The sequence below is a fragment of the Betta splendens genome, chromosome 16 (assembly GCF_900634795.4).
Source record: "Betta splendens chromosome 16, fBetSpl5.4, whole genome shotgun sequence".
Classification (NCBI taxonomy): Eukaryota; Metazoa; Chordata; class Actinopteri; order Anabantiformes; family Osphronemidae; genus Betta; species Betta splendens.
In genome coordinates, this window is record NC_040896.2 from 9,676,587 (window position 1) to 9,700,998 (window position 24,412).

Sequence of the window (24,412 nt, forward strand, 5' to 3'; positions counted from 1 at the left end):
GAGATGTGGAAGGTGGGGATCGGCCCTAACGAGCTGGCCACTGCACATGAATGAGGGGTTTGTCCTAAACTAAGCAGCAAAAGGCCAAACAATGTCAGCAGCAATTAGCAACCAGTGGTGCGCAGCCAAGGGCCTGTTGGCTGGGCAAGTGAAGGAAAGGATGGGGGGGGCAGGGACTAGCATGGCACCCGCATACTTTACAACTAGCAACATTCAGCATTAAATGGGATGAAGCCAGAGAGTACAGGTGGACGCAGGCAAAGAGCAGTAGAGTAAGCAGAGGGATGCTCTGCCTGCTTCACCTCTGCTCACAGCGAGGCCTTGACCCTGCTGGCTGAGTAGAGCTCTGGAAGAATGGAACAAAGGCCGTAGGTATCTATGCTCGACTTACAGTACACTTGATATGGTGGAGGCTCTAGCGTGAAGCACGCTTTCTCAGGACACCGCAGGAATAAAAGGTGCTTTTATTCGCATAGCCAGTCATTTGCATCTTTTCTGCTTAAGCGTTGAAGAAATGGATTTGTCATTATTTGTGTATTAGCTTGTCAGAAGGGCACTGAACACCTTTTCCACACCAAGTCACTCCAGTCAGCTCTCCAGCGAGTCTGTTTTTGGCTCCTACCATTCTCCTCTCCTGTCTGTTACCATTCTTGGCACAATGTGAAGACTCTGTTTTGTTTCATTATAATCTCGGTGTGAAGTGGCCCTCTTGTACCTCAGGCTCTAATCGCTGGCATAGACAGTGTTCTCTAGTGGTGTTGGACTGCAGTGAAAACCCAACGTCCCCACAAAGGGAAGCAAAACTGCTGCGTTAAGGCTTTGTGTGCAAATATAAAAGCACACAAAAGCGGGAGCCTGAGATAGTGTCAAAGTTAGAATGTTTCCACTCCCCAGTTCCAGATATGGATTATATTTTTGATATGAGGGTTATTTGTTGGGTACTTGTTGGGAGAGGGGGTGCAGGGTGGTGGAGGGCGGGGGACTCTGTGGTTGTGAGAAAGTGGAGCCTGCAGACTGTGAGCTGTAAATAAAGTAGGTTGGGGTGGCGTGTAAAGGCGAGTTCACTGGCTGTTGGAGGAGATGGTCACAGAAGGGCATGAGAATGTGCCTGAATGTGCTCCCAGGCTTTGTCAAATGTTGTACAGTACAAGCCTTTTCTTCTGAAATACAATAAATAATAATCTCAATAGATCTATTGTTTCATGGGTTGCATACACAATTCTCTTTAATTACTTGATCAATTCCTTATGTGCAAAACCTGTAGATAGGCTCTAGATTCAGCCAAATACATTAATATCTCAATTCAGAATTTTAGCCACCTGTGTGGCTTTTCAAGATGTTCCTCAAACTGATCCGTAAGTGTCCATGACATGGAGGGGCTGGGTGATCAGTGACAGGATCTAAGCAAGGAAATGTACAATTTCAGGATGGGGGGTGCCTAGCAATGTGCATGTGATCACAGTCCCATCTAGCCCCAGTTGTCAGAAATTGCCATGCAGATTTAAAGTCTGTAAATGAGAATCCTTGGCTGCTCCCGACCGCCACTCCACACAGCCAGGCAGCCACTCCTCCTTTTGCTTTACTCCATTTCTGAGGTGCTAATTGGAGGCAGGTAGCCCCCAGATGCAGGGCCCAGGTTACCGTAACCTTGGTGGTGAGATCGGCTGCTCGCCTTCGAGCGCCCGGCTATTTATCAAAATGGTGTGGTGGGGGATGGCTGTAGAGGGGCAGAATATGCAGCAGGGGGAAATGAGCGTCCAAGACAGCTTCCCAAAAGGGTTACAAATCACCCTCCATGTCCTAATCCGCTAAGGGGGGACTTGATGGACCAGTGGTCACAATATGTGGCTGCAGAGATGCCCAGATTTAACAAATCACATATATGGACTTATGGGATTTAAAATATATTTATCAGCTGAGAACCATTTCTCAGCTACTGTTATGTTAACTACAGTTCAGAAGACCTTAAAGTGCGGCTTACTTACTAAATAAAAACAAGTAGGTTTTAGTATTTCCATCCTGCTGAATGATTTCACCCTACACTGTACGTAAATACTAGAGATAAACTTGACTGCTGCAGTGAATCCAAATTGCCTTTCGATGCTGTACAGCAGGAGTCTTATCAGCAATATCCTAGCGATCAATGGCTGCGGTCGCGTTATCAATCATCCATCACTGCATTGATATTTTTACAATACGTATAATCTGGTCTGATCAGAATCATGAGAATCAATACTGTAGCAGGATTGATTACCCATGCCAGATGGGCTCGGTGGCAGGGACACACTTTCAAATGTCCAACGTAGCCCATTACACTCCTCGTGCTAAAAATACAAGGAGGGAATTTGAATGCATGGCTGCGTAAAGGGCAGACAAGTTGTGGGGAATATATCTTTTCTAAATTTGAAGCGAAGGGAATCCCTTTCCTGCTGCAAAGAAATATGTCATGTGGCATATTACAACGTAATTACACCCGATGTTGCATTTGTGATAAGCGGTTTTCTCCTCATCGGAGAATACGTTGGTAGCTTGTATTCAGCTGGGAAAACAGGCAGCTATAGAACAGTAACGCGCAGAATCTCCCCTGCACAGGACCTTAATCATCCAGGCTCAGTGTGCATGTGCATATAGGGAGATTTGTGTGCGCTCCATGCATGTCGTGCAGTGGGTGTTTTCCTGTGAGCGTGTGTATTCGTGTGCTTCACCGTAAGCGTGTTCTTTTCGCCGTGTGCTTATGTGTGCCTGACAGAGAGAGAGAGGGGGGGAGAGAGAGATTGAGAATGAAAACTCGTTCCTCCAATTCCCCCGTGAAGCCCTCTACACCAATTTCTAGCCATGCGCAATCACTCACTCAGCATACACATCTACATAGAGGCTGATGAGATTTTCCGTGGGCTTTGCCATGTGACTGGAGCTCGTCATCCACTGTATGTGCCGCCCCTTTGCGCTCCTGTTCCAATATTACAGTCATTGGGGGGTGGTGATGGGGAATATGGATGATCTACATACACTTATAATACATAGGTAATCTCCGAGGGGCAAATCAGAGATACTCCCCGCTATGTTTCTCTTTGAATTCAAGGAGAATCCGTCATCTTTGCATGCCCATTATTGGTAGAAGCGATACGTCTTCTAGTTTTAGATGTCCTTGCACCTGGAAAGAGGGGCTGTAGTATATCATGCTAACCACTGACTGATATGGATGGATCTAGGCTTGTGGTAGATAGATTAGAGCTTTAAAAATGTCCACCCTCAAGCTGTGATGTTAACATGGAGCAGTCTATGCTGTGAGTTCATTAGTGTAATTGCCATAATATTACCCATTGGCATCGTCATAATGTATAGAATATTAATAGTAGAAGTCTCCATGCCGCTTGTATTCAGCGGGGCACTTCATAATCAACATCATTGCATATTAATGAAGGCATTTTGGAAGAGAGGCAATGAAATTATGGACTATCCTGTCACCAGTCTCTTCATCCTGCGCTCTGACAACCATTTATATCATCGGTTTTGTTGTGCATATATACAGTATGTGCTGTAGCTGCTTTTATCTCCGGGGAAAAATGCAGTTTTGACGGAGAGGGAATTTCTTCAGAGTTGCACAACAACAGTGGCACCTACTCCAGCAGCCGTTTGTTCCCTGCTGATGTCAGCACATCAGCCGCCGCGGTGCCGGGGACCACGGCCGCGAATCAAAGTGCAGGCAAATTAGTAGGTTATGGGTCAATATGGGTTTATGGAGGTATTATTGGCATTTACACTAAATCATTTTTTAAGGGTGTTTGTGTATATATGTTGTATATTGAAATAGTTGTAAACAATAAAGAACAATATCTGATTTAGCACTTATCATTACTGCCATAATGTAGCATTTTCAGCCTCATTAGGGATTTTGACCACTGACTAGCAGAAATTGCTCTACTGTAGTTTTTTCTAGTTTTAGGGTATAAACCTGCCATTTATTAAAGACCAAAGGACACTTTATAAGGACACACGGTACTTAAAGCTTTTATAGTGTTGCTTCAGCATTTAAGCAGGTGGTACAAAGGGGAGGCTGCAATACCACAATCTGTAAGCACCCATTTTTTCATTTATTGATCTGACCTTCTGCTGCCCAGCCACTGAAAATATCTCTGCATTTTCTTTTACGCACACCTACAGTTTATTTTTTCTTTCCAGTATGTTGTACATGAGCTGCATTAACAAAAGCCTCCCAAGCTACTTTGAATAGCTCTCAGCATTGATTATCGTTTTAAGGAGTTTACAATATTGCTGCTAAGTATTAAATTTAATTAAGCCTGTTTAGTCTTCTTAGTATGCTAAATATCATTATGGAACATGATGTACATTTATGAATGTGTTGATAAGTGAACCAGAACAGTCCTGACCACAGGGCTCTCATTTTAGCTCACTGCTCTTGTCGAGCAGACAGCTTCACACTAGCTCCTGTCCTCTGTACCGTCTCACATTTGCTCCTTGCTCAACTTTCGCCCCAACTCGTCATTCCCCTCTGTACCGGAGGCCTTGATGGAAGCAACACTCCTGAGAGAGTTGTGGAGGCGGAGGAGAATGGGTTGGAACGAGGGACAAAATGGGCTGAGAGGGTCGTTAGAGAGTGGGAGAGGGAAAGGGGTCAGGGCAATGTTGCTGACACGGTCAGAACTGTTAGCGCACGAGTGGTAATTTTAGAGCGTGTGTCTGACCTCGCTGAGATCATAATAGTCATTTTCAGTTGGGTGAAATTGAATGAGTTGACACTTACATTTCATAGAACATGGAGTTTCACTGTACGACGCATAGTCAGAATTACTTCACTTTACTTTCCTAAATTACTGGCTTAAAGTTCCATGTCTTAATACTGGTTCGGGAAGTGCTGGACTATGTAGTGACATGAGGGAGGCCACTGAGCTTGTATTAACATAGAACTGGTAGAGGTACAGGGTTGCCTACAGGACATAGTAGTTAGCCATTTACTGGCTGACCAGTAAAAATAAGAGCGAGCAAGTCGGATCATTAGCAAAGAAGACTTTCTTCTCCGACGGCGAGTTGTTTACATCCTTCGCTGACCACTTGTCCGGTTCTCACATTTCTCATGTACAGGCCATGCTGTTGCTTGTATACATCCCTTGACTTTTCATGCAAATTTGTGTTTAAGCATACTTGTTTGTGTGTACAATGGGTAACACAAACACATACACACACGGGGGTGGAGGGGGGACCTGGAAGGGGGGGCATTGCTGGTGCAAGGCGGTGACAGAAATTGAGGGGGACGGGGTGGCAGCTGCAGGCTGCTCGGTGCACTGTCAGAGCGGAATGATTAATGAATGGCGGCCCCAGCTGAGCCTAACCTTTGGAGAACCGCACAGGACATCTGCAGAACTGTCAGCGCTCTGACAAGGACAGAGCTGAACAACCAATTATTTCGCCATCACTAAGGTGGGCTGTCAGCTTAATCCTAGCCATTCACTTAGGCAAGGACAGGCAAATTTCTCCTTTACATACACACACACGCACACGCACACACACACACAGACCACGATCCTGCGTGGACACACACACACACACACACACAAGTGAACAAACATACATGCACGGACACGAACACATGCCCACATGGACATGTACATAGAGCAGACTGATACGCTCACACACTGGCTTGGTCCTGGACAAAATAGAGTTAACCCCCGAGCTGCCGGCGGCGGCGGCACCATGCAGGTGACATATATTAAGGAAAGCGGGGCGAGCAGGGGAGGTTTAATGATGACAAAACAGGGCCGGTGGATGCAGGCTGGGACTTTGAACTGGACACGGGTGGGGCTGGATACTGGGGAAGACACCACGTCTGGTACTTGTCCAGACTGAGGGAGGGAGGAGAGGAAGCGTGAGGGAGGGGCAGATGTCCTCATGCAGTAGCATGGAGGAAATGCAGCTGGATGTTCATTCCGAAAATCTACGTTTTACAAGGAAGAGGATTTTACATCAAACCCTCAGTATTAAAATGGCAAGGATTGCACAAAAGGTGATTAAGGTCCTCCCACCAGCACTTGTCTAATGGTGAGTGGGGCCTGTATAAGATGAAGTGCGTGTAGAAGCGGTCTGACATTCAGTGGTCTACACATTTTGGAGTGTCTACATTTTCTTAACCCGCCACTGAGGAAATAATGTATTGATTGGTCTTATGAATTATACAACATTGATCCTGTTGCATTGGAGAAGATTAAAAAGGGAATTTGAATAAAACATGATGATGGTGGTCATGATACCTAATTATGTCATGTCAAGAAAAAGTTCATGCATGCTTAAGAACAGCCACTACTATTATTTATATACTATATACTGTATGTCCTTGCTTTGGTAGAGAACCAGAGCTTGTAGGAATAAGACTGCTCCAGAGGCCTGTTAGCTTGAGGGTCCTGTGCAGTATCTAGCACTGTATTCTTAGCACTGCACTCCTCTGTACACACATTGGAGTGTTCATATCACCACTTGTGCCTTCACCTTCCACATCTTTTCTATTTTTTTTCAGCCCTTGGTACTTTTTGATCTTCCTGTGTTCCTTTATCGTGATATTGCTATCACATAGAAAAACTGTGTGTGTGTGTGTGTGTGTGTGTGTGTGTGTGTGTGTGTGTGTGTGTGTGTGTGTGTGTGTGTGTGTGTGTGTGTGTGTGTGTGTGTGTGTGTGTGTGTGTGTGTGTGTGTGTGTGTGTGTGTGCAGGTGGAAACACAGAACTGAGCAGTAAAACCTCTGCTAAAATAAAAATGCATGTAAAACATTTGAAATACATCTTTAGGTTTTGTAAAAGCCTCATCTGTTATTGTTTTTCACCACATCAATACAGAAACTGAACAGTTTGATGTAATTAGGACTAATGGATGTATTACACGCAGATCTATCGATCAGCTGGAGTGACTTCAAAGATATAAAAAGTAAATATTTGCGTTCGTGTTTTGCACTTATCATCTCTATCCATGTGTACATGTTTGTGTGTGTAGAGCTCAGTCAGAGGTGAGTGCTGATAGGGTCTATGAGTGACTGATTGGGATTTGATTGAGGGATTTCTGAGGCGGTAAGGGATCAAGTGGGGCTGCGGAGCCTATTGACAGACTGCTGATGAAGCTGAAGTGGGAGGAGGGGGCTTAGGGAATTTATAAAGGGATAAAAATCAATTAACAAAAGAATTGTCCCTCATCAGTGGCTAACCATGTGTGCAAGTGTGGCTATGTTGTATTTCCTTTCATACGCGATCATGTCTTTAACCTACAGGGACTCACTCCAACAGTCAACAGTATTTTGGGTGAATTGACCTCCCGCTTGCAGACAATTAAACAGAAAATGCCAAGTTAAGTCACTTGAATCCTAAACGCTGCTTGGCTGGTGTATATTCATGAGTGAGGCACCCCCTACCCTCTTGGAATGGTGAGGACTTGGAGCTGCTCAACTCATTTGACTTGGAGAATCCTAATACCGCTTCACAATTTTCAGTTGGAACAATTATGTGCTGTCATCCCCAGCTTTTGTGTCTCTCTGCATGCAAAGACCCAATAACTTTTAACAACTTTGGCAGTTTCTGGTCCAGATTTCAGTTTTGGGTTGTGACGTGAACAATCCCGAGCTTTAACTAGAAATCTTACTATTCAGTAGGTATCCATCAGAATAACTGCAGTGATATGGAGACAGCTGTGCGTTCAGCCAGATGTGTTAAAGCCTGAGTCTAAATCTGTAAGTAGTCGTCAGACCTTTACACTAGTGCACACACACACGCACGCACACACACACGCACAGTGTTGCAATATATTCATTAGCGGACTAGTCCTACTAACAGGGCTGTCTACTGTCCCAGACAAACTGCAGGAGGAGGTGTCTGGCTGCTTGCTCTCAAACTGGGTTAGTAGACCAGAGAAGGACGAGTGTGTGTGCGTGTGTGTGAGCGGGGGGAAGAGCAAGAAAATGTAGAATCTAAAACTGGGACGGGGTACACAAGAATTTCCTTCATCAATTGTGGTGGTGCTCCCCACTGCGTACCCCTTTCTACTACATGTGCATGTCTCTATGACGGCCCACGTGTCTGCATGCTCGCACTGTCTTGTCTAATGAAATGTCCGTTTATTATAGAAGGGTTTTACGGATGTCATTTGTTAATGTTTTCCCTGGCTTCATATAATGAACTGGATATTTGTCTTATGCCTTCGCTCACTTCATTCTCCTGCCCTCGGTTGATTTAGGAGCCAAATGGCAGCCCATTAACATGTGAGAATGATTGTGCAGCCTTGGGGTTGCAGCGTGGCAACCCACTGAGAGGTTTTTGCACTGCACATCTCTATGATTCTCCGTCTTTGCACTGTCGACAAGAGTTAAGCATCAAACGTAAGAACTAACTATCCTCACCCTCAGTCGCTCCCGTTGTCTCTTTTTGGCCTCTGGGTTCACGCTGTAATTTGCTCCGTCTCCGTCTCTCTCCCACTTTCTCTCTTTTTTCCCCTCCGTCTCCTTCCGTCCCTCGCAGGGTTTGTGAATGAGGACAGGGAGGTGATGAGGTCAAAGTGAATCTTCCCCCCGCTGAAGATGATTATGTCCTAACCTGCCGTTATTCACAGGAGCAGGCCTGGTGGCCATGAGCCGGCCTGCCGGCCACGGGGCAACGCTTTAGCCCTGCCACCGGGCAGGAGGGGGGGGGGTGGAGCAAATGGCCTCTGAGGGTCAAATGTGCAATGCAGGGCTGTGTTTCATAAGATTCACTACCCCACAGAGCCACTTGGTTGATGGATGCTTGTCGTCTCGCCTTACTCTCTCGCGTCCGCTGTGGACGCTGGTGTTCTCACATTAGATTAAATGAAGTTGCTCCACAGTTGAGGACGAGCCAAACGCTTCGGTGAAGATCTGGTGTGCTGTTGATTTTTCAGGAGTCGTGATGCCAGTGGGTACGCCGGAGGTGTTAATTAAAATACAGCTAATTAGTAGCTAGCGTTGGTTAATTGGTCAGTCTGGCTTGTTGACGCTACAGAGAACAGCAGTTCAATTGTGCTCCGGCTGGATGAACAGGGTTCAAGGCTTCACGGGGAGAAAACTGTTGAGTCTTCCACCTTTATCTTTGTCCCTCCTGACTTTTATTTAAGCCTCAGACTTCATATTCAGCAGCCCTGGGCTTGAGCTATCTGTCGCTCCCTTTTTCAATTAAGTCTTTTAGAGGTGTGACATGCTATATACTTCAATGCACTTCCTCAGATGGACGCGCATCACACGTGCGCACATCCTGTAGCAGCACTAATATGCATGAGCACACATGCGTTCGCTCACCTACACACACACACACACACACACACACACACACACACACACACACACACACACACACACACACACACACACACACACATTATGGTGTTTAGTGTGGGCTACTAGGAAGTCAATGAGCAGCATCCGAAATCCATTGGTAACACTAACAAGCAAGTGTGAGGTGTGAACACAGCTGTTTGAGTCACAACAAATCTAATACACATTTCATCACTTCCTAAACAAGCCATCAGCAAGTCTAATGCTCTTGTATGGAGAGCAGCACTATGATACATGTGCCTTCAAAGCATTTTCTTAAACATCAGCACTTAGCACATCTTCTCCACACCTCAGCAACGTACATCTCCGGCTAGCGGTGCTGCTGATAAGCCAAATTTATCATTTTTGCGATTCAGATTCATAAAACCAACAGTGCCCTAATTGATAACACAACAGCTGCCACTGTGTCTACCACTGGCACCTGATCTGTGTGAAAATGATGTCTTAATCAGCGATTATCAAGTCAGATGTGCCAGAATTGCAAAAGCTGCTTCAGTGTTCCTCACTTCTAGTTTTTTTGGAACAGGAAAACACGCCGAAGCCGTCAGTGTCACTCACGATTGAACCAAGCGAGCCGCAGGGAATCACCCTCCGTGTCTGTCTCAGGGCTTAAGAGTTACTCTCTCATGACGCCTCACCATTTTAAACCTTATTTGGTTTGCAAAAGTGAAACTAAGCTCTTTCTGTGCCACTCTTTTCCAAGTTCAATTTTTAGGATTGCATGGCTTGAGACCGAGATAAGGGGGGATATGGGGATAACTTTTGGGGACAGTGGACTGAGGATTTTGAGAGGGGGTCACCAGGGGGAGGGATGAAGCAACAGAGGGAGAAATCGGGGAACACATGGGAGGAAAATGGGACGGAGGTGTGGACCCCAAAAGGGTGGGCAGTAGGTGGTGGGGGCTGAGGCTGGGGCATGGAGACACTCTGGAGAGTTGACAGACCTTCAAAGGGAAGTTTTCTACTTTGACTGACAGGCCCCTAGAGTGAAGGGGACCTGGTGACAGGCAGCACACCCTGATCCCAGGATGCCCGGCGGTCTCCATGGTGCTCTCCCCCCACTTTTTACTGTATTCATCAGAGAGTGGGGTGAAGATGATGGGGGGTCAAGTTCTGTGGAAGCGCTGCTGTATGGAGCATTGTTAGGCTAATATTTTCATGGAGGATCTGAAGACACCTTTAATTAGGAAACAACAGCTATAGTATGACATGAACATGTTTGTGCCAACAAATAGCTCTGATTGATTTGTTAAAGGAGCCATATTGCAATTTTTCTGTTTTTCTGTAGAATGCAGCCTCATCTTATTTTAATTCAATTCAGTTAACTGCCACTACTCAGTATCAGTGCAACCTTCAAACTATTTGTTATTTAATTTGGTCTATTAAAACATCTGCCTTCCTAAAAACAGTTGTTGTTGCAGTAGGTTTCGACTTTTAAAAAATGTATAGGCAAACAAACGGGAAGATTTGGTAATTTTAGTGTTTCAGTGTTACCATCGCATCTTTGAGTTGTGGTAAATGATGAACTCTTTACTGCAAAGATCCCGTGATAGTTCATTGGTGAGTGCATCAGAGTCAGTGTGCAGTCAGTGCCTGTTTCTAGGGGCAAAGCCGATGACGTCATCGCCTCTATCCGTCATGCTATACCGGGGGTGATGGATGGGAGCTGGAGGGCTGTGTTTAAATGTGTCTCAGTAAACACTGTTAGGCCTGTGTAAACAGCACTACATTGATCAACCATCTATTCATGATCAGCGCGTCTCTGCCTACACTGGATTAGTCAACATACCGAACCGTCTGTTTGCTCCACTGTAAACTGATGACAATGTCAATGCCAAAGTGTAATCGGCACGCTGTTGGAGTGTGGCTGCAAAAACCACAGGCATTGGTTCCAAATGAATATGATTTTACCTTTTAATACAATTCACAAAATCAATTAATTTGTGTTGAAATAATCAGATACTTTATACAGCACACAGAAAAGCAAAAAAACCCAGCACCTCACTGCTAATGAAGCATCCCAGCAACACTGAACACAGACAATTCAAATCCCTGTGACTGAAACTGTTCATCAAAATCCCTCCTTTGCTTATAAAACTCCAGCAGAGGCTACTTCCAATAACAAGTGTGACAGTGTGTCACTGGAAACCCTGCACCCATGAATATCGGGCTGGTGCCACTAACAGCCTTTCATCTCGCTGAGCTCCTCAGAGGAATGGACAACACTGGTTGGCTAAGCAGTGGCTACCGTGTATAGAAGAAAAAAGCGAGCGAGAGAGAGAGTCAAAGCATCGGAAAGGAGAAAAGGAAGGAGCAGGAACGAGAGAGGCATCGAAGTGTGGAGGGCAGCTGCAGTGTATCACCCCATTTTAGCCCATTACACTATGTATGGGGGCCTTTTTCTCCCCTCTTTTGCATGGTAATTATTTTCCAGCCCAAAGGTAGCTGCAGGCAACGTCAGCCACTGCGTCAGGGCCCACTGCATTAGCCGGCCATTGCATTATTTATTTGTGTGTGGGCAGCCGGATGGATACCCCAAATCCGTGGAGATTCGGGGGCCTCTCAATGTCACCTCGTGCATTGTGGGAGGCAGTTGTGGCTGCCTGGACCTGCACTGGGAAAGCTTAGGCAGAGAGTGGCTCAAGGGCAAAATGGTGTCTTGGTGTTGGGGGACACATGCGTGGGAGTAGTTGTTAAGTGTGTAATGTATTCAGGAATGGGTCAGAGGGTGAGCAACTGCCCTCCCTAATACAACAATCAGCTGTGTGGGGTTCATTGTGACGCACTGGACGGCCATCGAAGGGTCCTGTAGGACATCACTCCGTGCCAGTATCGTGAAAAGTATAAATTGAGGGTCATATAGTTCAAATTGCCTACAGGCTTTTTATATAGGTGTAGATAGTCATATACAGTCATATACAGTCAGTTCCCCCGGGTGTCGTACGTGAATAGACTTATTTTCCGTGTGTAGGAACTGATTTTACTTTATGCCACCATCCCCTGTGTGTCAATAAAGGGTTATAATGCCCAAATACCAGTGGGCTGGGTGAGGTCGAGGCGTGTCAGGTGTGAGCTCCAGCGACATAGCTCAGTGACCGCGATGTTCCAGAGGTAATCCCCCGGTGCCTGCTGCAGCACTACAGCGCTCCCACTCTGCTCTGTCGGACACGAACCCCCCTGACCTGTCAGCCCCAGCCGATCGCACCGCGGCGCCCGGAATGACAGCTGAACCACTGTCGCTGTCACGGCTTCTCAGTGCAGGAGCGCACACGCACGCAAACACGCGGCGCTCACATGCCACTACATGTTCGCTACAACGGCAGCGCGCCGCCAACATCAGCTCCTGCCGGACCCTGGGATCTAGTGCTCTGTCTCCCTGCTCGCCAGCTGGCCCGACCACATGAGACGCTGAGACGGCCCTGTGACATGACAGTGTGTCTCTGTTGACCGTTTTAAGGGAGAGGAGCTGTGTTGCCTCGCAGTACCTCCTTTTTTTGTCTTTCAAGGCAACTGAGGAAAACCTACTTGTATGCAGCATGTTGAGATTTCTGCCTCTTATTGTGTTTGTAAGATTCAGATTTTGGAAAGTTTCGGCCCTTATAGAAAATACTGTGCATGATGGCTCAGATAAATAGATAAACAGAGTAAGTGTGGATTATGACTGGGAGGAAAATGAGATGGGGAGGCAGACAGAGGAAGAGTGTCCGTGATAGAGATAGTTAGACTGTGCCCTGGCGCTTGGCGTTCCTCCTAATGGGAGCTGACACTGCTGAAGCGACCCGGACGGACGTACGGGAGGACCGGCGCATTTCAGGGTTCAGACCTCCCAATTATTTTTCTGGCTGGTAAGTGCTGCAGCTTGTTTAAGGGTGCAGCATCGATGGATGGATGCGATGGAAAGCAAGGAAATGTAAAGACAGAAAGAGGGGAAGGAGGAAGAACAAAGGGGATGTGGCTGGGGCTGGTTTCCATGGCTGACAGGTCTTGATCTGGCAGGATGGCTGGCTGTCACACACAACTTGAGACAGGGTTTTTCCCTAGGGCACACACACACAAACTGTACAGTACACACACACACACACACACAATGTGCATGCACTTAACACATCATGCATCATGTAGACTTGTGGAACAGACAACAATGTACACACTGGTGTTTACAAACATGTCACAACACATGCATGGAGCGCTCTGAATGACGGATTGTGGAGTTTTGTATATCGGTGCATTTGTAACTTTTAAGCATCCCATTACTTCTGTCACATGCTATTTTCAAATAAAACTGAATCAATTTGGGTTCATGTGTGTATATAGGAGGGTTTTCGATGTTTGTATTTATCAAATGATGCAAGCATTCAAAAATGCAGACATAGTTTTGGATAAATTTAGCTTTTAGACTGGCCTTAATTGATACAGTGATTATTTAAATTGTAGATATGATTTAAGTGTGGACTGTTTTATTTAATGCTAGTGTTTCACCACTTACAGTACCTGACTATATGTGAAGACCATTGCATCTGTGTTGTATGTGTGCTATGAACTGAGCCTAATATCAATTATATGTATTCAATATTTATTTATAATAATTCTGAACAGCCAACTTTTAGAAAAAGTAAGTTAATGCTGGATATTGTTGTTTTGATGCTGATCATCAGCTGCATCATTTTAGTTTGTGTTGTGCACGTGAAGCTGCTCTGTTCTCTCTGAGTCGTCTGAAGTTTGGTGCATTACTGCATAGAGAAGACTGTGCCAGTGTGGAGTAAGCCAAACAAATAATCTCTGTGCATAAGTGTGTTGACGAAGCAGTGGCGCTTATATGCTTGAAAGCCTGAGTGCTGCCACTTTTTCCAGGGAGTGGAGACTGAGATCATTGAGCTGTTATAATAGAAATGACAGTCATTTGCTTATGAATTGGTGTGTGTGTGTGCGCGTGAAGATGCATGCTGGTAATCCAAATAATATAATGATTGCGGAAAAAACAACACACACACACACACACACACACACACACACACACACACACACACACACACACACACACACACACACACACACACACACACACACACACACAAGGTTTAAGGACACTTCAGCCCAAGCAAGGCTTTTCAGAAATAATTACATACTTATAAAATAATTATATCTTTCAGATCAGAGATGCTTTAAATTAGAAATTGTTGCATCAGTCACATCAGGCCAAATCACGCAACAGCAGTTCCTTAGTGTCACTGCTGTCTAAACAGCTGAGGTATCTGCGTCATGACAGCCTGTAATTTGCCTCATGTTAGCGAATTGAACGCGGTAATAAGTGCGATCTCATCCATTGCTTAGTGTCACAATCCAGAGCAGCGTGGCTCCATTACACCGGTGTCGTTGCTGGGCTGTTAATGCCCCGGTGAGCGCTGCTGCTAACATCCACAGCCAAAAGGGGCCCGTCTGCTTCCTATCAGCCATTCCAGTGTCTCAACAAACTTTTCTACCACATGTCTTTTTGTGTAATTTACCTCCTTCCTCCTCAGCATAAAACAGAAGAGGCAAGCAAGAATTGCAGCCCTCCTCCCTCGGTCCTTATAAAACTCATTGTGTACTTATCGCAGCCCCTTTCGTTATCACTTTTGATGTTTTTTTATGCAATGCCCAAGAGGAATTTTCTTTTTCTGTGCTGGGGTGCAGCTTCAGCAACTTTGCGGTGCTCCTGGAGTAGCTAGGGGTTAAATAAGTATCATTTCGGGACACACTGAAAAGTGTGGGCACGATGAGGAACGAATCTTTATCCCGTCGGGTGAAGGAACTCACTAACCGCTGCACCAACCAACCAGCCAGCGCTACCACTTGTACAGCCCCTTGTATGTCTATGTAGGAAAGCCACTGTGGGATGCCTGCTTGTGTAGTTCCGAGGTCCCTGTAGTGAGGAAGCCTTTATGTGTTCCTCTCAAATAAGAGTGGCTGCTTTTGCCTTAATTACAGTAAGTACAGCAGACCCCCCAGGCTTGTTTAAACAGATCAACCAGCAGAAGAAAGAAGAAAATGCTAATTAGTCCCGTAATGTTGCTGACCACGCTGCTTCCTTAGCACTTGTGAGTGTTATTGACATAAGAAGGACAATAGGAATCTGTATTCATACGACTCGCTCTCTCCTCGTGCCGGAGTGCAGGTGGTGCTGCGCGCGGGCCGCTACCTACCGCATCTTTTCATTGTGTTGTTAGACGGAGCGAAATTAAACGCGAGGACGCGAGGGAGTGGCGCTTTGTTTTGTTCCACATCCAAGTGTGTCGGAGCCTGCGGGGCTTCGGCATTAGGGTGCGCTTTGCTGATTTACATGTGTGAATATTGATAAAAGGTGTGTGCGGCGATGCCTGTGTATGTGCATGCATCAACTCCCCGTCCTCAACTTAGGTGCAATCCAGATAGCGTCTAATAATGCATTCCGTGTTTCTGAGCCAAGAAACTGTATGCGTGTGAGAAAGGAGAGCGGCGAGTCAGTCAGAATCTGGATCGATACTATTGACCTGTTTACCTTGGTGCCGGGCATACGGGCCAGCGCTCAGGTTTACCACTTGAAACATTAAAACCAGACCATTAGTAATGCTTTGGTCCTCCTGTTTACTGATTGGGTAACTTGCATCGGGGCTCGCGGACGAGGAGGAGAGTGTAATCCTCCTGACTGGAAGGCGCTGCCCACGTCTCGCCGCTCGCCTGTAGACCTGATGTGGTCACTCAAGCCTGTCGAGCTGCAGGGCATTGTGGTACGTCCGTCTCTGCCACACTCACCCCCCCCCCCCCCCCCCCCCTCCCCCACGTCCACCCTTAGGCGCTTTTGTGCTCCCGGCTTCCCACTTCCTTCCTTTTCTCTCCCTTTCTCATCCTCCTCCACACCACCAAACAGAATTTCTTTAAATGCTTAATTTTTCCCCCCTTTGGCTTCCTTTTTGCAAGCGCCCTCTCACTTGTTTGTCCATCGATTTTTCATCCCTCTCCAGCCACTGCCCCCCCACCGCCGCCGCCCGCCTCCCCCCACGCTCCTGCACCCCTCCCCTCCTCCTCGGCTGCATCTCCCCAGCGTCTCTTTCTCTCCTCTGTTGTTGATGCAAACAGATTTATTTATTTATTTTAAGCTTGTTGCCCAGGTAATTTGTGGCAGGTAATGACTTTCAGTGAATCTACTTTGCGCTCTTTGAATTCTTTTTCCGACTTTTGCATCACCCAGGCCCATCTCTGTGCTCATCCCCATTGTCCCATCTGCTCTTCTGCCCCCCCCCCCCCCCTCCCTCTGTTACCGTCTCACGGTCTCTCCTCCTCGCTTCTCTCTGTCAGTGTATTTTTAATTCCCCCAGATATTGGTGGTGAACGGTACATGCGTGTGTGTCTGTGTCCCTAAAGCCCAGCTGAAGAGGTGATTGACACCTGGCCCTCTTCTGTGGAGAGTCTCCTTCCTCCCTCTGCTGTAGCCCTGGTTCTAGTGTCCATCGGGGCAGCAGAGGAGCAGGAAGGGTTTAAGATTTTCCTAAAATATATATTTTTTGTTGCTCTTTCAGGAACAGTCATATAAAATGAACATTCTAATTCAGAAGGTAAAGCTAGAGGAGTCCTTTTCTCACACAAAATGATCCTGCTCTCGTTAACCGGAAAGGCAGGGTAAGGAGGGCGACTGGAGGTGCTGTGTGTATGAGCGTAGGCTTGTGAAATCTCAAGAGCACTCCTCACACACACACACACACACACACACACACACACACACACACACACACACACACACACACGCACACACACTTTCTTACTTTTCTTTCCTTCCTTTTCTTGCTCCCAACGTTTCCTGCACTGCAGCCCTGGTACCATTGCTAGATTAGTATTCATAGGGGAGGCTCTGATTGGGAGGGGGTTGCTGTGGTAAATAAGGCTTCTGGCTGTTCCTCAGGCCAGCTGGCATACTGGGGCTGACTGCAGACTGGACCGGACACTTAAACAAACAAGGAGTTGGGACTGAAAAGAAATATGGACCAGCTTGTTTAAGAGAAATAACCTTCATTTGCTGTTTACCTTACAGTACAGTGCATTACCATGCCACCCAGAAGTATCCCTTAAATGAATGCTTTCAGCAGAGATCTCCTGTTCGCTACTCACAATTCATTATTTGAAGGACAATAAAGCTGATAGATTAAAACAGCATATGGTGTGAACAAATATACAGCTCACTTTGAATTAGTTAATAAAAGCACGAGAGCAACACAAAAAAACATTAAAAAAAAACATTAGCACATAGAATTTTCTTGGCACTATACTGTAGTAATCACAGGCTTATTTATTATTAATAAAGTATCTAAGAACAAACTGCATTCAACAAAACAGTTTTGTATTGTTTAAGTTTCTACAGAAGTGGTATTTCCAGTGCGCCGTGACTGTGACGGGCAGTCATCAGCGTGTGAACACAAGATGCCTGGTCCATCCAGGAGGGGACAGTAGAGAGCAGGGAGACCACATTTGACTCTCATTTACCAGGAGGAGTTTGAGAAGGATGAGCATAAACTCAGAGACCCTCTTCACCTAATAACCTCCCAGACTCAAAGGAAGAGTTTAGCCAAGAGCAGAGGAATCAAGGAAAAAAATGACACCAGTGAAACTGGTTGAGAAAGAAGATCTTTAAAATTCTCAATGTTTCACGTTTTACAAAAGAACATATGACTCTTGTACAGCAAGTGTTCACACAAAGATGCGCTCACACACTCTAGTACTTCCTCCTGACATAATCCAGAGGTCAGGGCAGAATTCATCTCCCTTAATCATGCAGATGAACATGACCTTGGCCGGCCTTGGCACCCGGTCACATCAGCATCCTTATCCCGCCGCGCTTTGCATCTCTGATTGTGTTAAATCATGTTTCCCTATCATCAGCAGACACCGGATGGACAGCATCCTTCTCTAAGCACATCCAGAAAAGGATAATTGCCAGGACCTTTAAAAGCCTTTCAAAAAGAATCAGAAAAATCAACATAATTCAGATGAAGGGGAATATCACAGACGTAAAGAGTGCCAGGCAGTATTGGGGGTGGAAAAAAAAAGATGCAAGAGTTTTAAAACGTTGGGTCCTTGGCATTATTATGATGATGCCTTTAGCCATGCACAGTGGGCCAGCCCCATTGGAGGGTCCCTAAATGAAGAAGCTGACCTTCAACAAGCCCTCTCTCTGTTCATTAGCCACATAGTGCTTATCTACAAGAACACAACTGAGGAGCATTTGAGGCCAACAAGCCTGGCCAAAGTCAATGATGCACTTCAGGTGCAAATATGAGCATGTGAATATACCCCAGGGTGCTTTATTCTTACCTCCCTACTGCTCGTGCTGCCCTATTTAAAAAAAAAATCATCATTCATATCATCTTTCAAAAGTTTAAGTTCAATTAAAAACGCCCTTGTTTTCGCAAGACAATTGTTTTTTGCAAACATCACACTGTTTTATTATATGACTGTAATAGAAGTGGAAGTGGATTTTGGGATACCTTTGAACATACAAAGGCCAGATAACAACAAACAGTAGCTACATGGTCCAGGAGCATGGAGTGTTTGCTAAACGTGTGCATTTACATAGAAAACCATTGATTCTGTAACAACAAAGATGTGCTTTTTCCATTTATATCTTATTTGCAGACACAGGTTGACCGGCCTTCGTTCCATTAGACTGCTCATGTGGCGGCTCCCTTTTACTGTGATGGTTTGCCATTTACTTCAATGGGACTGTGGAGGTAAGAGCAAGAGGCTGTGCTTTTCTCGACCCGCTGTCTGCTGTGTCGCATCTCAAGGCATTTCCCTTCTGCGCTTATGTTTTGGGCACAAAAATGAGACATTAGACAGTACGTACGTTTAGAAATTAAAAAAATCCAGCTCCCAATGTGAAATGTTGGGTCCAGTACAAGCAGTGTTATGGGGGTTGGAGAAGGGGTAAATAGATGAATAAAGAACAGAGAGGGGGAGAGCAGACGCACAACGTGGTCGATAGTGTCAAAAGCAGATGACAGATCTAAAAGAATGAATATTGATCTTTAGGGGCCTTTACTCAGGCGACCTGTGGGAGGTCAGTCTGTGTAATTAGACCAGTGGAGTTCTAATGCTGGACTGAGGCTGCAGCCGGCAAAGACGTTGGAAGTGTAAGGAGTTTAGAAATAAATAAAGTGCGCTAAATGTGTTGCAACTATTTTGCAACGCCATCCACAATTTATAAAAAAAAACCTTCGGATTCAGCGTTTGTTTTCAGAACATCAGAGTCCCTCTTGTACTTTCATAAGCAGCCGCTGCAGTTTTTGTCCCTCATAAGCTGGAAAAAAGTGTTTTTCAGTATAATAAAAAAGTCTTGCTGTGACATGGGGTTTGCGTTGTGGGAGTTGAAGTGTTAAGTGTAGACTCGGTAATACACAGATAAGGTGGTGTTTATTGGAGCAGGCAGACAGTGGATTAGGGTCCATACAACCTCAGGCTACAGACACGGCTCAAACAAGGTCCTGCTTAATGATGGCTTTTAACACTTGCTCCAATATTCTTGGTTGGCATTTGTGTCTGCTCATGGGGGGTTTAGTTGGATCACACACCTCCACACAGATGTTATTGTCAACAATCTAGTCATAAATTAAAGCATGGCTAGATGGATAGATGTGCATACAAATATAAGCTCATATACACAGGCACACGCATGCAATCACTGACTTTTTATCTGTGTGTGGATGAAGGCTGGCAGCAGACTGAGTTGGGCTGTAATCCGTGTATCATTGGCTTTATCCACTGCAGTAGCACTGCTGATTTAGTGCTCCACAGCCCTAATAATGGGCCCCTGACACACACACACACACACACACACACACACACACACACACACACACACACACACACACACACACCATGTAGTGCAGCCAGCCCAAACGCTTTGTCCTCTTGCGCTACAGCTCACTAGCTGATCACAGCTCAGACAAACGCACATGCACACACTCCCACGTGCACAGCCTTATGCAAAGATGAAGAAACACACGAGTACAGATGTGCTCACAAGCAGTTGCGTGAGCTCCCTCGCACAAACCCACACACACACACACCAACAGCAGTATAGTTGTCACCGCCCGGGGACGTCTCATGGTAAGGTGAACTCAGAGTGAACCTGCTCCAAACATAAATAACATCTCTCTGTCTCTCATCTCTCCCCAGCCCCTTCAGTCCTTCTTCCTTCCTTCACTCTGTTTTCCCTCTTTCTTTCTCTTAAGTCCCTCCCTGTTCCCGCTTTCCACTTTCCCTCATGTGAGCGGTGATACACACAGTAACAAGCGTTCACACAAAGGTACGTTACGGCATTCTGCAACTGGCAAATATAATCTTAGAAGCACCTGAGGTCATGCCTTAAAGTAGCCTCGATAGCACGCAGCAACTTTTTGCCTGCATTGCCACAGTCACATCAAAGTGACTTTCAGAAAACTTCAGAGCATATTTTATTAGACGATGTCTTAGATCTTTTCTTAGCCAGATTGTTGCTGCTTCTCTTGCCAGGTTACCATAAGTGCAACCAGCAACTGCGCTGTGCATGGAATCCTACAAGCAACATCCACAAATGCCATTAGATGCAACATGCTCACTGCTATTTATACCAGAGACCCCCCTGCCCTGCCTTTTTATTGCTGTTGGTCCATATCTTCAGTCCCCTCGCTAGCGCTTCCTGTTAACACACAAGGAGTTTATTGATAGGCCATTCCCATTAGTGCTGTTTACCTGTCAGGGCTCACTACACTAATGAGAGAGCTTTGGGAAGGAAAAATGAGTCGGGACGGTAAACCGCTAATAGATGTTTACTGTTTCCCTGGATACTACAGTTTTTGCCATCACTTCTGCTGGTACCGCTACTGTACCACTAGCCCCAGACCCGTTCAGCGGCTAATTGGTAGCTCGCCAAAGAGTGGTCTGGGCCCATTTGATTATCGTGGGATTAAGGAGGATGGAGAGGACATGGTTAAGGGTAGGAGCCTGCTAAGTAGGGGGGGGGGGGGACTGGTGTTGGAGAGTGGGGGTAGTAGTTGGAGTCTTGGATGCCTAATCAATACCGGAGATCGGGAGGTTTGCAGGAGAGCAGACGTTGGAGTGGAAGCTAGATGGGGGATTGAAGGGGTATGGACAAGGGTCATAGCATCAGCCCTGCGTCAAAAGGTTCTGTTAGAGCATTATTAGTACTGGTGGTGAAGGGTAATTGTGCCATTAGAGCTGTAAGTGATACTAAATGGTGCAGGTATGGTAAAGAAACTACTGCCTATAGAGAGCTGGCAAGTGATCTAATGCAAGTCTCCAATCAGGCATCCTAATCGCTGATGTATCCTTGAGAAAAGCACCCGTAATTGTTTTAGTATGACAGATGAGCCTAAAACATCTTAGTCTAACCACGCCGACTTGCCTGAGTCATTCTATTTGGTCTTGGGAGCAGACAAATTTCATTCATGCAGCTTTTCTTTATGCAAGCAGGATTTCGTTTCTTTTTTTTTTTTTTTTGAAACACAGTTGAGCCTGGGAGGCCAGTCTCTTAATGATATCCGAGCTGTAAAAGCATGCACGACTCCACTTTGTACCGAGTATAGGCATTCTGTATTGCTTTAGGATTAGATGGTCCCCAGAGAAGATCAATTTGTGCTTTATTAGATTATTACGGAAATCTTATAAGTGCTGGATTATCCGTGGAAGGTATTTATCTGTTTATCGAATAGCTCGGCTCATAACCTCACTCTCTCCTCTCTTCCTCCTCTGTGTCCTCCCTGTTCCTCCGTGTACTTAGATAACGATAAAGGATCAAAATATTAAACTTGTCAGATATAATGCTGTTTTACTCCACATTTAACATGGTGTTTTTTGTTAAGAAAGGGTCACAGAGACACTTTGCGGAGCACAGACTCTAACCTTCATTCTGTATTTCACTTCTTGTTGCCTTTTTCTAAATTGCTTATCAGCTCTGCTTCTCCACTAATTAAAACCACACATGAAACAAGGGGATTGTAGACAGACAAACGCACGCACACACAGGAAGAGATAGTTGAAGCTACAATTACCACACAGGCCTCTAGTGTCTCATTGGGTGTCTATTAAGAGGGGGGCCTGGCTCATTGTGATGATGGCAGAGTTTAATTACTTCCACCCGGCGCCTGTTGTAAAACATGCTGATAAATGAGTCAACAGGACGGCACATCATTATTTTTCTATAGTGCCAGGCTGCTTGAACATGATTATGAGAGTGGGAGGGAGGTTCCCATACCTGCACGAGCCTGAGACTAAATCGTAGCGGAGGGGAAGGTGAGGGGGAAGTACGTGGTGTTTGTGTGTGTGTCTTTCCACTCGTTGTCTGTGTGCGTCCAGGTAGAGGATAGATGGACCCATACTGTACATGCAGACTCAAAACAAGATATCAAGCTCTACCAATCCATGCCAGAGCAATCATACCTGACCAGTATGTATTCATACTGTAAGACGCAATGGTAATGTATTTGAGATAGCTGATGTTTGAAGATGATGCACAGGTACAATTATGCACACACAGTACACTACACTCCACAAACAAATATACATATTCATAGTCATTAATTTTACACTTTTTTAGAAGGGGGGCATGTGTGGACCCCCTCTGATTAATTGTGTTCTCGCGCCACCATTATTAAATCGCTGAGGCAAATACAGCACATACAATAAATCCCTCTTGGCCCATGATTAATCAAAAGGCACACAGGTACAGTTACAGTGCTAAATCTTCTTTATTGCACGATGAGCAGGTTTGTGCATGTGCTCAGGGTCCAGGGCAGTGGTGGATGGAGTCTGTGCTTGGCCTGTGGTCGTCCACCTCAGAGTCGAGCACACAAGCTCTTTGACCTCCTGTGTCATTGATTTGCCAACCTAAGAAGGGCACAGAGGTGAAAAACATGGTAGCGAAATAGACTCCGGAGAGGCCCAGTGATTACAGAGACTTTGGTGTCCCATCGACAAGTTAACTGTCACCCTCCAGCTAAAGCTGTAGTGTACTGCATGTTGCAGGGCTGTGTGAAACGGAGGTTTAACCTTACGCACCAGAGCTTGTACTGTAGCATCAATCGGCATCTCCTACAATTAGCAATGGGGCATACTGTGATAATGGCGGGTTATGTAATTAGCATGTCCCTTGTGGCACATGGACATAGTAGGGGAGCAGTGCCAACATCCAGTAGCAAGGAGGCCAAATCTATGAGGCCCAGCTTTAGGGAAACCTCAATTAACCTAAACGATTAGCTGTTGCTGTGTAGCACACCTCTGTAGCCTGACATTTTTCAACAAAGTTAATATTAGCACAGCGACTTCATTCTGTGCTGTTGTACTTCATCACCGTTCTTTTACTGGTTGGTCTTTGTTGCCTTATTGACTGAAAATGACAATGTTTGCACTATCAGGGCTCGTTATTTCCATTTAGCGTAAAAGTGCTGATGCTAATTTGATTCTTGCATAATGAGTTTTACGTGTATTTGATTAATAGGGCGTAGGGTGGCGGTGCAGCAACAGAAGCCACCGTGGTACTGTATGTGGTTTAACTTCACCTTATGTTAAATACTAATTGATTCCAATGCATTTTTAATCACCTACTAATTGGCGATTACACTTTAAAAACATGCCCTGTTGCTGCTCTGGCTGAATCACAGGGTAGTTCAGACTCAAGATGGAGTTTAAAGGGCATAGTCCTCTTAGCATCCACGACTAAATGTCACAGTTGTCTGTTAATGTGTCAACCAAATCAAACATGCACAGTGGTCGAGGGATGCTAAGTGACAGGCGACCTTGGTGGAGAGACGGAAGACTGGGCTGGTATTTGAGCCCTCTGATCTTCAAGTGGGAAACCCTGTCTGGTCCTGTCTTAAGATGTGTGCCCAACCAATTAGACATGAAATGGCAGTGACACTCATACCCCACTTACCAAAACAGACTTCAGCCTGTTCATGAATTCAAATCAAATATTCTTCTTTACTTCAAACACACAGACAGAGACAGGGACATGCGGAATTCAATCTCCACTATTCGTTTCTAGGTCAACATGTATATAATGATTGTTGC

The 24,412-nt window shown here is 45.6% G+C and overlaps 1 protein-coding gene across 21 annotated transcripts in view; it reads left to right on the forward strand.

The window, feature by feature from the left end:
- The window catches only part of pou3f1 (POU class 3 homeobox 1), a 194,581-nt gene that overhangs the window by 64,667 nt on the left and 105,502 nt on the right, over nucleotides 1-24,412 (forward strand). For 19 of the 21 annotated variants that reach the window (XR_008692738.1, XR_008692732.1, XR_008692728.1 and 16 more), the window contains one exon: nucleotides 18,980-19,074. The exons of the other annotated variants lie outside the window; for them this stretch is intronic. The gene's annotated coding sequence lies outside the window, so the exon portion shown is untranslated. The remainder of the gene's footprint in view (nucleotides 1-18,979; nucleotides 19,075-24,412) is intronic. 21 annotated transcript variants of the gene reach the window in all.